Here is a 13,109-nt window from a genome sequence, read left to right on the forward strand (position 1 = left end):
AACAAAAATTTTCGTCACTGTAGATAATAAATTGATCTCTTTATATTCTATAATGCAAAATAATTCATCACAAGTTAGTCGTGAAAACGACATCACAAAAGGTTGTACCGACCAAACCTATTTTTGTTATATAAATCAATATGTTTTTTAGACTAAAATGCATGTCTTAAGTTTAAACTAAACATATCATAAATGGTATTCAAAATGGCTAATTTAGAAGTTCGAAAGTGCAATCAACGACATTATGTTTTTGTCACTATAGGTGATTTGCAATGACTAAAATGTTTGTCTCTAGAATAAATAAAAATAGTCAAAATGGCATTCAAAATCGTTGCTTTTGATAATTCAAAAATACAATCAATAATGTTATATTTCTGTCATTGATTAGCTATCAAAGCGTACTTTTATCGCCAATAGTTAATATTTATGAAACTTTTCTTAATTGTAATTGGTAATTAATGTAGTCTCAAAATTTTGTTAAGCATAATGTATTCTATTATATATAATATTTCTCTGCTAGTTAATTCATACTAGAAAATTTTTGGTGATTTTTTTTGTATTGTCGCTGGAAGCAAAAATCCACCGCACCTAGTTTTAGTCATGGAAAATATTATCCATTAATTAAAACAATTCGATTCTAAAAATGTTGTATTGTAACGGTTTATTTCGTTTGAAACTGTAAGTAATAAAGTCTCACATTATGGTGAAAAACTTGACTCTCTTCATCTAAGCACGATGTCACGGGATGATTCGAGCGGCCCGTGACAGAGCTAGAATTGGTGTACTGAATCTCAAGGGGAGACAATTTATTGAAATAAAAGAAACAGAAAACAACAAGCAAGCTAGAGGATAGAACATAAAGCTACGCCACCTCAAAGAAAGACATGCCGAAAATAAAATACAAACTAAAGCAAAACACAAGCAAGAGCAGACTTATTATAATTTAGTGGAAGCGTCAAATATGCATGGTGCATGGTGATGTTCGCATGCTTTTTCTAAACAGTAGGCAGTTGTTGTTGTGGAGCATCGAGTCGCAGTATAACAATGAAACTGGATTGGAGGCTAGCCAAGTAGAGATTGCCTTCAAACTTGACAGCTGAATTGACAAGTGATATATAGGTTTGCATCGAGATCGTTGAAATCGATGATTTTTTGCCATTGTTTCCGTCAATTTTGAGTACTCTTGCCGCGCCCCCCCCCCCCCCCCCCCCCAACAAAAATCGCCGCCCATGGGGAGGAGTAGGCTGATCAGTACTGGATATGCAACCAACAGTTTCCATTTCTCCCTGCAGTTTTGTATAGCACTCAGCCCTGTTTGATTCATCTGCATCATGCACCATACTTATTTAGATAATTAATTTCATTAATTTACGAAGACATTTATTTTTTTACCCGTCCAATTTCCTCTAGTATTTGAACTCGAGTGGTCAATAACCAAATAAAACTGTTTGAAAACTGCTAAGTCAAAATCTTGGAAGAAAATAAGCACTACAATATCTTGATTAAAGTAATCCAAAAAGAGCCATCAGAGGCAAGATAGATTTTATCAGGTCCGCCTGGAAGGCTTTCAACGAAACTATCTAATATTCCAGTACGATCATCCTTTGGCAAATACCTTCTGCACTGGAATCTGTACCTCGGCCATGTAAAAAGAGAATTATTTAATTGCTTAAAGGGAAAAGGAAAACCATATCACCAAACTTTGGGAAAATAGTCATAGAAAGCCTTAAATTTTTAAAAAGAGACACAAGGTCTCTTTTCTTTTTTTTCACTATAGTGACATTTGAATATAGCAACTAAAAAGTTAACTTTAAATTTTTTCAATAAATAAAAATATAATATATCTAGTAGACAAATAATATTAAAATATTTTTATAGTTAAAATGATTTTAAATATGTAAATTATTAAATTTATTTTAATAATATATTCATATTTATTATAAAGATTATAAGTAAATCTTTGGGTTAAATAGATTATTAACATTATTATTTTACATAATATTAAAAAATATAAATTTAATATATTTTCTTTTATATTATGGTTCTATTTATTATAAAACTTTCGTCAATATAGTGAAATATGTCTAATAGACTATAAAATTTTAAAATATTTTTTAATATTGAAATTATTTTAAAAGATATAAATTATTATATTTTTATTTATTATAAAACATTAGAGTCAATTTTTTTAGGCTAATAGAGTTAAATGATATTATAGTCAAAAGAAGGGACAAGAAGGGTCATAGTATCCCTTATTAAAAACCTGCAAACCTTCGTGATTATATTTCCAAACCTTATGGTATAGGTGTTCGTTTCCTCAGTTGAATTGTGTATGCACACATGCTATATTAGGTGGTCTTAGGCCTCTCTCAACCCCAAAAGCTATCTTAAGGGTGAGGCTTTCTGTCACGCCTATAAAGTTACCACTAGCCTCCTTCCACGATTGATGTTGCATAATCTCATTAATCTCCCCCTCACATATTGGGCCTTAGGCCAAAAGCATAGATACTTATTATCCTTATTAGATTCTTAGGCCTAAAATTGTTGGTGAACCTAAGTTTTGATACCGGTGTTAGGCGATCTTGGGTCTCTCTCAATTCTAAAAGTTAGCTTAAGGGATGAGGTTTTCCTTCACACTTATAAAGTCACCACTAACCCACTTCCACAATTGATGTAGGATAACACCAACACTATATTATTATTATTATTATTAATTCAATTAGAACTTAATTCCATGGTTCACAAACGACCACAAATTCTTCATCTTTCGAGAGTGCAACACCATTAGCAAAGTAAAAACCCTCATGCAAAACTGTTTTCTTTCAATATAGGATCATACTTACGCAGCTGCTCGTAAGGTTCTCCCTCAGCCGTGTCTTTGTAGTAATCTGCGGGTGTGTATCTGGTGTTTGATACAGTAAAATACGAACTGCCATCTGATGCTTCGATCACATCATTTGCAAAACTGATCGATCAATACAATAAAATTAATGTAAGTAAATATAACAGATAACATATGGTGTCCGCCGTAGCATGCATGCATGCATGCTTTGGTCGAGCAAAATAATCAACATCGCCTCACATCTGAAACAATAGCTTCTAAACCTTGTTCTGTAACCTTAAGCAAACCCTGATCGATCAAAATAAATGCATATAAACAAATACAAATTACATGTGAAGGTGACATACCTTTGGACTCAGATTTCTGCTCACTTGATTTTGGGATTTCCATCTTCTTTGGGTAATAATTCTCATGTTCTAAATTTATTAAAAGTTCAAACAACAAATAAAAAAATTGCATGTCATAGAAAAAATTAAAAATAAAGAATAAATATGAAAAAAAAAATTGACCCACTGCTTTTCTTAGATGACTGACCAGAGAAAAGTTGTCGAGCCCTAGTGTTTGCAAAAATCAAATTGAAATTCGACAAAAAGAGACACATCAAAGCTTCATGACTCTCAGTTATTCATTTAAGCTTACCTTGAACAGAGATTGAGGCAATATGGCAATGATGGCGGAGCAGGTGGACAAAGGCTGAGAAGTTGTTTCCGATGATGAATGACTGAGTATTGATGAATGACTGAGTATTGAATGACTGAGTGTTGCTATGGCTACGGGTGATGACAGCAGTAGATTTGTTACCGGTGACTGGCCCAAAATGATCAATCACGGCAATGAATTTCCAACCAGAGCAAAAGAGACAAAAATACGGAGACTAGACATTTAGTGCACGAGAGATGACAGCAGTAGCTGGTCGAAAGCAGTGATGTAGGTTTTGGGTGTGTCGGCAGCGTGGCGGTGGGTTTGTTTTATAAGTTTCGATTGACAGTATAATGAAATGGGGGAATAGATTTCGATTGGGATTTAGGGATTTTGCTTTTGCTATTATATTTTTGTCTTTAATTTTTTGATATGATGCATTTTAATTCTAGAGGATTTAGTGGCCAGTGGTCTAAACATAAACATTTTGAATTTTAGGATCTTAGTTTCTAGTTGGAAGATTTACAAATTATAATAATTTGTTTATCTTTAATATTCTAGTATTAGTGATTTTTTATGTATAATTTACTGATACATTAGTATCAATAATTTTGATTGTTATTTGTTAAAAGTAGAAAACAGTGCATATATACATAATTACTGACACTTTTTACAAAGTATCAAAAAACTAAGTGTTAGTAAAGTCATTTTCGTAGTAGTGCTAACTTTGAGAGAAAATTTTTTCTATTACCAGTTGTTTTCAGTAATGATAAAGGGCTCACACATAAGATTGAACTAGAGTTATAACTTGGTAGATTGTTGGTGATAGATCGTGATTGGATAAGATTATTGGTGACAAATTGTGATCTAATAAGATAGGTGGCCACAAATAATGACTTGGGGAGCCCAAATTACTTTTACAAAAAAGTAAAGATACAATTTTTAGATTATGGTAATTCTATATATTGTATGAGAATTGCAATCCAAATATTTCTATTACAAAATGATTTTTAACTAATAATTGGTATCACATTGATCTCCGATAATACATAAAGTAATTGTATGAAGTCAATATCTTATATTATATGTATTAGATGAGTGGGATTGGTTTTATATAGCATTTCATTATGTGAATGAATATATCTGTGAGCATATTAATGGTTGTCTCAATTTATGGTTAGAAATTTCTTTTGCAGTAATTTTTCTAGATTTGTGAACAAGATAGGCGGCCAATTTTCGCCATGTTCTTGATTGATTATTTTATTTCACTAGTCTTAGATTTTTGGTAAGCCATTAGTGGTATAGGAGCTTTTATAAATTTTAATTTTGCTATTTAAAGGCAAAGAACTCCAGAAAAGCAAGAGAAGTTGGTGAAGGCAAGGAGAAGCAAAAACGGCAGCAGCTCCTAGAATCGGTGGTGCAAACCACAAAGGGAATTATGGTTTCTTTTGGATTTTTTCATTAGAAATCCTAATGTTTTAGTGATTTATGTTTATGAAAACATTCTAGAAACTTTTTCATTTAAGCCCAGCAGAATTTACTAGTGGCGGCTGGAAGAAAAATATGTGAATTGGGGTTTTAGGTTTATTTCTCATGGAATCCTATGGTTTCACTATTTTACAATTCAGCTAAAGTATTTGGGTTTTGGGCAGAAAAATTTAAATTTATTTATATTGGATCCAAGTCTATTTTTAGTTATCAATTGGATAATATAAATAGAAATTTGATAAGCACAATAAAAATTATTTGTCCACATTTATTTATATTGGTCCTAAACCTATTTTGGGATTTCAAAATTGGATCATAAGAAATTTGGTAAGATTAATAATAAAATTTATTGGCTAGGTCAAGAATTTTTTAAGATAAATTTGGCCTTATTTTATCAAATTAATTGGGTCTACTTTTTATAAATTTCATTTCAGAAATAAGATCCAATAGAATTTTATTTAAAAGGTGCCCAAATTTAGTTTTAAAAATTGAACCAAGCATAAAATCTAAAATTCCAAAAGTGCCCAAGCCAATGGATATGGTCAAGAACAAGTACAATGAAGAGAAAGAAGGGAAATAGATGCTGACTTCAAGCCCAATAGATACAGTAAAACCTCTATATAGTCATATCATGGGACTGAAGAAATTTATTCTTATAAAGAGATTATAACTCAATAGAAGTATAATACAAAAATTATAGTATTTGCTTAATTATATCTAATGCAAGTGATATAGAGATAACTTATATCATGTATTAATAAATTAATAAGTGAGTCAAATTCAATGTATAGGCATTAATAAATTAATTATTTTGTTGACCAATTATTAAGCGTCTATGCTGACTAATTAAAACATACCCGCAAATTCAAAGATGTGATTGCAACTTTAAAGAAACAATTATTGTCATAAACAACTTTAGAAAGATATTTTGTTCCATTTTAATTATTTAATGTAACATGGCATATATTTTTGAAGCATTATTACTATATGGAGGTAAGTTTATTAAGACGAGACCTACAAAAAATATAACTTATTACAATGTGGAGTTTATTCCTAATTATAATTGGTCTCAAGTTGGGACCACAATTTTTTATTACTTTAAAGAGATTATTCCTATATAGGGTATTCTTATTTGGAGGTTCTACTATATTAGGCTTGTAGATTAAGTCAAATTTTTCTAGGAAAACTATGAATTGAGATTGTTTAATTGCTTTTATCTACATGCTATGTTTGGACGATAACATGCTATGACAACATGTTATATAGAATTGGTAATGCCACTCAATGCACAATAATACATTGCATCTATAGATCAAGAATCTAGATATTGTTTGATGTTTGCATGTGCTTAATAATATTAGATTTCATCTAGATAATATTATTTCATAAAGCATGTAATTAAAAATATATGATGTAATCTATAAAGTTCAAAAGGAAAAACCAAATTTAAAATATTGAGTGGGAGAGGGAAAATCCAAGATAATTTTTCCCATGGACTCTATTATTGGTTCAATAATAAAATTATATATATACCTCGACTTTATGATACGATGATGCTTCCTACGAAAGATATATATATTAAACATTTTATTTGGTGAACTTCTTTAAAGATAAGATCGAAATATTTTTCAATCTGTTGATCACTCTAACAGTGGCTGCATGTTATGAGAGACACGTAGATTGAAACAATGGTTATACACTCAATAAAAGTTTGTTATTAACTTTTCCAAAGAAGCTTTGCTAACAAATTTTGGTCTTAAAGATCACTATAATTATTTATCATGTTTCAACATGAAATTAAATAATCTAAGGGTTAACTGAGTCTAATAATTGTAGGCATGACTTCTCCATCGATATCTTGCCATAGTAATATCTGATTATTGTTACAATAAAATTAAATGCATTTATGGCTTTTTGCATTTCAGATTATTTATCATGAACATTATTTGATTCAGAGTGTTTATGCATGTATGTCTTATTTTTCAAAAACATGTCTTCATTAGCCCATTATTAATTATCCTGGTTAAAAATGAATTCACTTGTGAAAATTAAAAATGAACTCATTGTTGAATATTGCTTAGATAGGATACATAATCAATTTAATATTTTCACTGCTAAAGGTTGCAAGTATGTTTTGACGCCCTCCAAAACCAACGTTCTATCATTATAGACATAGGGAATCTTATGAGAAATGGTGCAAAGGTAATAAAATAGCTAAATGTTATATATTGGCTTTGACTTCTTTGGAACTACTAAACAAACATTAGAGCGTAGAACAAGCACTAAATTATTGACCAGTATGAATTATTGACCAGTATCCATAACATGTTTACGCATAATACCCATTTTGCCAGAGAAGCAACATTGAAATATATAATTGACACCAAGATGGAAGAGAGCACAAGAGTTCATAATCATGTTCTCAAAATGATGAACTACTTGAATGAAGTTTAGATTCATGGTATTCAAATCATGACAAAACAAAAATTAATATGGCAATTGAATCTTTTCCTAATATGTTCAAAGAGTTAAGAGCTATATCTTATGCAATCAAGATATGACCTTAATTAATGTTGGAATGTGAAACTGAATTAAGATTCTGGATGAGATGACATTGTCAGATGGAGAAGCAATAGCTAATCGACATGTTAGCCACAAATTTAAACTGGTTGTATGACATTAAACTATTGTCATCTGAAGCAATAGGTAGAGCATATGTTCAACACGTGACCATTCATTTCAACCCAAGCCTAAAGGACTTTTGCTAATGCCATTTTGGTCGCTAATGTTTCTCACGAGTTTGGCATATGTGACAGACTGTTAAGCAAGTTTAAAAATGGCGGGAAGTTATGGTATCTTAATTGTCAATAAAATCCAGAGCTCAAATTGGCTCTTTAACCCACTTGCAGGATCATTTTAAAGATATATATAATGCCTTTATGACTCTTGTGTAGAGGATGATGTTTTCTGGTTCACATAGAAACTCTTTAAGCTTGTAATCTGAATTGAAGAAGAAAAAAGGCCATAGTTTCTTATTTTTGAAGAGGAAGTAGGTACATTTGGCCGAACCTCTATAATTCTCTATGTAAGTTCTATTTTTATTCCTCTGTTCCATTCTTAGTTCGATTAATCTTTCTTAATTTGATTTCATAACCATTCTTGATACAAGATCAGTATGTCGAGTTGAATCTTGGATGATTGGATTCAAAGAGAATCTGATCAAACTTGCAACAAACTAATATCAGAGCCCACATCTTTGATTTTAGTTTATCAAGAATGGCAACTCAGAAGATGGATGTGGAAAAGTTCACTAGGGAAAATGATTTTCACTTTTGGAGGCTTAAGATGAGGGCTTTGTTAGTTCATCAGGGAATTGAAGAAATTCTGAGGATTCACAAAGCTCAAAGCAATTACGCAAAATCAAAGATGAGGATATGCAAGATGTCATGGACAAAGCACACAACACTATAATCTTGAGTCTTGGTGAAGAAGTACTGAGAGAGGTGGGTAATGAGAACATTGTTATAGGTCTTTGGAAGAAATTGAAGGATTTGTACACCGGGAAATCTTTTACAAAGAGATTTGAGTACAAAGAAAATACTCTACATTCTTCAAATGGAAGAAGTTAGTTCTTTAACTACTCACATTAATGCCTTCAACAAGATCATCTTAGATCTTGAAGATATTAATGTGAAAATTGATGATGAGGATAAAGCAATTATTCTATTATCCTTATTACAACCCTCATATAGGCACTTTCTTGACATATTATTATATGAAAGACAAACCTTGACTATCCATGATGTTAAAAAGGCCTTGAGTTCAAAAAAGAGCTCTAAGAAATCTAAAGTAAAGGAAGGTGAAAGATTAATTGCAATAAGAAGATCAAAAAAGAGAGATGACTGGAAAAGGAAAAAAAATTCAAAATCCAAGAATAGAAATTTAAAGTGCTTTTAGTGCCATAAGGAAGGTCGCTTCAAGAAAGGCTGCCCTGAGAGAAAGAATAAGCTTATTGAGGCTAAAGGTATAAATGGTTTTCAAATGAGTTGGATTAAGGATATGACTCAACTGGAGTCCTTGTAGCCTCTTGCAACCAAACTGGAGGTAAGTGAGTTCTTGATTCTAGTTATACTTGCTACATGTACCTAAATAGACAATATTTACCGAATATCAGTTATACGATAGTGGTAAAGTCATGATGGGTAACATTGCATCTTATAAAGTCATTGATATAGGCTTTATAAGATTAAAATTGTCAGATGGCACCATTAGGGAGCTACATAATGTGAGACATATACCTGAATTAAAGAGGAATCTAATTTTCCTAAGCATGCTAGTAGATAAGGTAGGTTGTGTCATTAAGATGGTACCCAGTGTCTTAAGGGTCATTAAAGGGTCTTTGGTATTAATGAAAGGTGACATGTCAAATGGCTTATATGTACTACAAGGTACTGCCTTAACTGGTGATGTTAATGTTGCTGAGAATCAAATTTAGGATGAAATATTACTATGGTATCTAAAGCTAGGACATATGAGTGAAAAGAGGTTGAAGGAATTAGAGAAACAAGGAGCTCTAGGAAAAGATAGGATAAGAGCTTTAGGATTTTGTGAGGAGTGTATCCTAGGTAAATCCTCAAGAACTAGGTTAAAAAATGCAACGCATTCAACAAAAGGCACTTTGGATTACATACATGCAGATCTGTGAGGACCCTCATGGACTAAATCTCTAGGTGGCGCTAGGAATTTTCTGTCATTGATTGATAATTTCTCTAGATTGGTTTGGGTTCATCCATCGTAAAAAAAAGATCAGGCATTTGACAGTTTTAAAAATTGAAAAATTTTAATTGAAAACCAAACCAATAAGAAAGTTAAAAGATTCAAAAATGATAATGGATTGAAGTTCTGTAACAAAAACTTTGATTATTTCTATGTAAAGATGGTATTTTTAGGCACAAAATTGTCAGACACACACCTCAACAAAATGGTTTGGCTGAAAGGATGAATAGAACCTTAATAAAAAAGGTTAGGTGTATATTGTTTCACTCCAAATTACCTAAGTCTTTAGAGGCTGAAGCTTTGAATACATCATGTTATCTGGTCAACAAGAGCACATCCACAACTCTAGATTTCAAAACCCTTATGAGATATGGTCAGGAAGACTTGCAGACTATACATATAGGAAAATATTTGGTTGTATTGCTTATGCACACCCCAAACAGGGGAAACTTGAACCTAGAGCCTTGAAATGTGCTTTTCTAGGCTATCCTAATGGGATCAAGGGTTTCACAATTTGGTGTACTAATTTAAAACATTAGTAGGGATGTGGTAGTTAATAAAGCTAAAATGCTAAAGAGTCAATCAAAAGGTAAAGATGATATTTAGAAAATTCCTAAGCCTAATGAATCATATTTTAAGGTAGAGCTATCTGATAACAAGATTGGAATTAATAAAGAACAAAATGATGCAGCTAATAAAGAAATAGAGGAGATTGTTGAATAAAAAGTAGGACAAGCTTTAATGCAAGATTATCAGCTAACAATGGACAGACATAGAAGAAGAATAAAAACTCTTAAGAGATTGAGATATGCAAATCTAGTTGCATATGTTCTGACAACAACTCATTACCTGAATCAAGATGAATCTAAAACTTATGCAGAAGTTGTTGTAAGTCAATATTCATCTGAATGGTCACAAGTTATGAAGGATGACATGGATTCTATGTATAAAAATGAAACTTAGGAGCTCAATAGGAAACCAGAGGGAAAGAAGGTTGTAGGATGTAATTAGGTTTTCAAAGTTAAAGATGGTATCCCTAGTGTTGAACCAAAAAAGTTCAAAAGTAGGCTAGCTGCAAAAGGGTTTACACAAAACGAAAGGATAAATTTCCTTGAGGTCTTTTCTTCTATTGTAAAGCACATATCAATCAGAATTATCTTATCACTTGTTGCTATAAATGACATCCATCTTGAATAGATGGATGCCAAAACAGTTTTCCAGTACAACAAGTTTCAAGAAGAAATTGTGATGTCTCAACTTGAAAGTTTTGAAGATCCCAAGAGATCAAACTATGTTTTCCTATTAAAGAACTCACTCTATGACCTCAAGAAATTACCTAGGCAGTGGTATTTGAGGGTTGACAGGCATATGCAAAAGTTGAACTTCATCAGGTGCAATTTTAACTGTTGTGTGTGCTTTAGGAGGGTGAATAAACATGACATGATCTCTTTGGTTATGTACGACGATGATATGATTTTGGCATGCAAAGACATGAATCAGATAGATATATTGAAGCAACAACTAAAAAATGAGTTTGATATGAAGGATCTTGGTTTAGCTAAAAATATACTAGGAATGGATTTAAGAAGAGAAAAGTCAACAAGGTCTCTGTTTCTTTCTCAAGAAGGTTATATAATAAAATTATTAGATAGATTATATAATAAAAGAATTAGATAGATTTGGGATGTTGAACAGCAAACCAGTACTCACCCTATTAACAACACATTTTAAATTATCAAGTCAGCAGTGTCCAAGCTTTGATTATGAATAATCTTAAATAGCCAAGATACCATATGCAAGTGTTGTTAGGTGTTTAATGTATGCAATAGTGTCAACCAGACCAGACATTGCATATGTTGTTAGCATTGTCAGCAAATTCATGGCAAACCCAGGAAAAGAGCATTGGAGGGCTGTAAAGTGGATCCTAACATATCTAAGAGGAAAATCTAGCTATAGTTTATTGTATGGAGGAGTAAGGATGAGTAACAATTTGGTGGAAGGTTATGTTGACTCTAACTTTGCAGATGATCTTAATAACAGAAGGTCCCTCACTGGATCTTTTCACCATCAATAATTGTATCAATAGTTGTAAAGCATCTCTATAAAGTGTTGTAGCTTTATCCACTACTGAAGCTGAATACACAGTTGTTGTAGAGGCCTTTAAGGAAGCAATGTGGCTTAAAGGCATGCTGAGTGAATTGGGATATTTTTAGTCTTCAGTGACCGTTTATTGTGACAGTCAAAATGCCATTATTCTGAGCAAGAATCAAGTCCATTATGAGAAGATTAAACACATAGATATCAAGCTTCATTTTATCAAACTTGAAGTCTCTAAAGGCTCTGCTAAGTTAGTGAAAATTCATGCAAATGATAACATAGCTGATACGTTAACGAAACCAGTTCATATTGTTAAGTTTGAGCAGTGCTTAGACTTAGCTGGAATTTTCAGAAGGTGAAAAATTGCACATGATTAAAAAGAAGAAACTATAAGAATATTAATTCAAGTTCAAAGTGGAGATTGGTAGATATGAACTTTAGTTATGATTTTGGATGAGACGACATTGTCAAATGGAGAAGCAACAACTAATTGACATGTCGGCCACAAATTTAGACTGGTTGTATAACATTAAACTGATGTCGTCTAAAGCAATAAGTAGAGCACGTGCTTAGCACATGACCTTTCATATCAACTCAAGCCTGAAATGACTTTTGTTGATATTGTTTTGGTCGCTAATGTTTCTCACGAGTTTGGCATATGCAGTAGACTATTAAGAAAAGGTAAAAATGGCGGGAAGTTCTAGTATCTTAATTGTCAATAGAATCCAGATTCAAGCTGGCTCTTTAACCCACTTGCAGGATCATCCTAGAGATATATATAATGCATTTATGACTGTTGTATAGACGATGATGTTTTCTAGTTCACATAGAAACTCTTTAAGCTTGTAATATGAATTAAAGAAGAAAAAAAGCCATAGATTCTTGAAAATGAAGTAAGTACATTTGGCGGAACCTTTATAATTCTCTGTGTCAGTTCTGTTTTTATTCCTTTGTTCCATTTTTACTTTGATTAATCTCTTCTTAATTTGATTTGAATAACCATTTTTTATATAAGATTAATGTGTGGAGTTGAATCTTGGGTGATTGGATTCAAATAGAATCTAATCAAACTTGCAACAATTAAATTAATGCACAAAAAATGATATAGAAGAAATTGTTTCATAGCATGAATCTTTCCAAAAAAAAATTCTCTTCTAGGCTTAAGTCGAAAAACTAGGATAAGTAGAAGAGGGTTGGGATAAAGAAGCTGTCTACTAAAAGAAATGGCAAGTCAAAAGGCAAGTATTTCAAATATAGACAGAAGGGT

At 31.9% G+C, this 13,109-nt stretch overlaps 1 pseudogene; it reads right to left on the bottom strand.

Moving 5' to 3' along the window:
* Positions 1 to 995: 995 nt before the first annotated feature.
* LOC112099049 lies at positions 996 to 3,232 on the bottom strand (annotated as a pseudogene).
* Positions 3,233 to 13,109: the final 9,877 nt, after the last annotated feature.

The sequence above is a fragment of the Citrus clementina genome, unplaced genomic scaffold, assembly GCF_000493195.1.
Source record: "Citrus clementina cultivar Clemenules unplaced genomic scaffold, Citrus_clementina_v1.0 scaffold_4, whole genome shotgun sequence".
Lineage (NCBI taxonomy): Eukaryota > Viridiplantae > Streptophyta > Magnoliopsida > Sapindales > Rutaceae > Citrus > Citrus x clementina.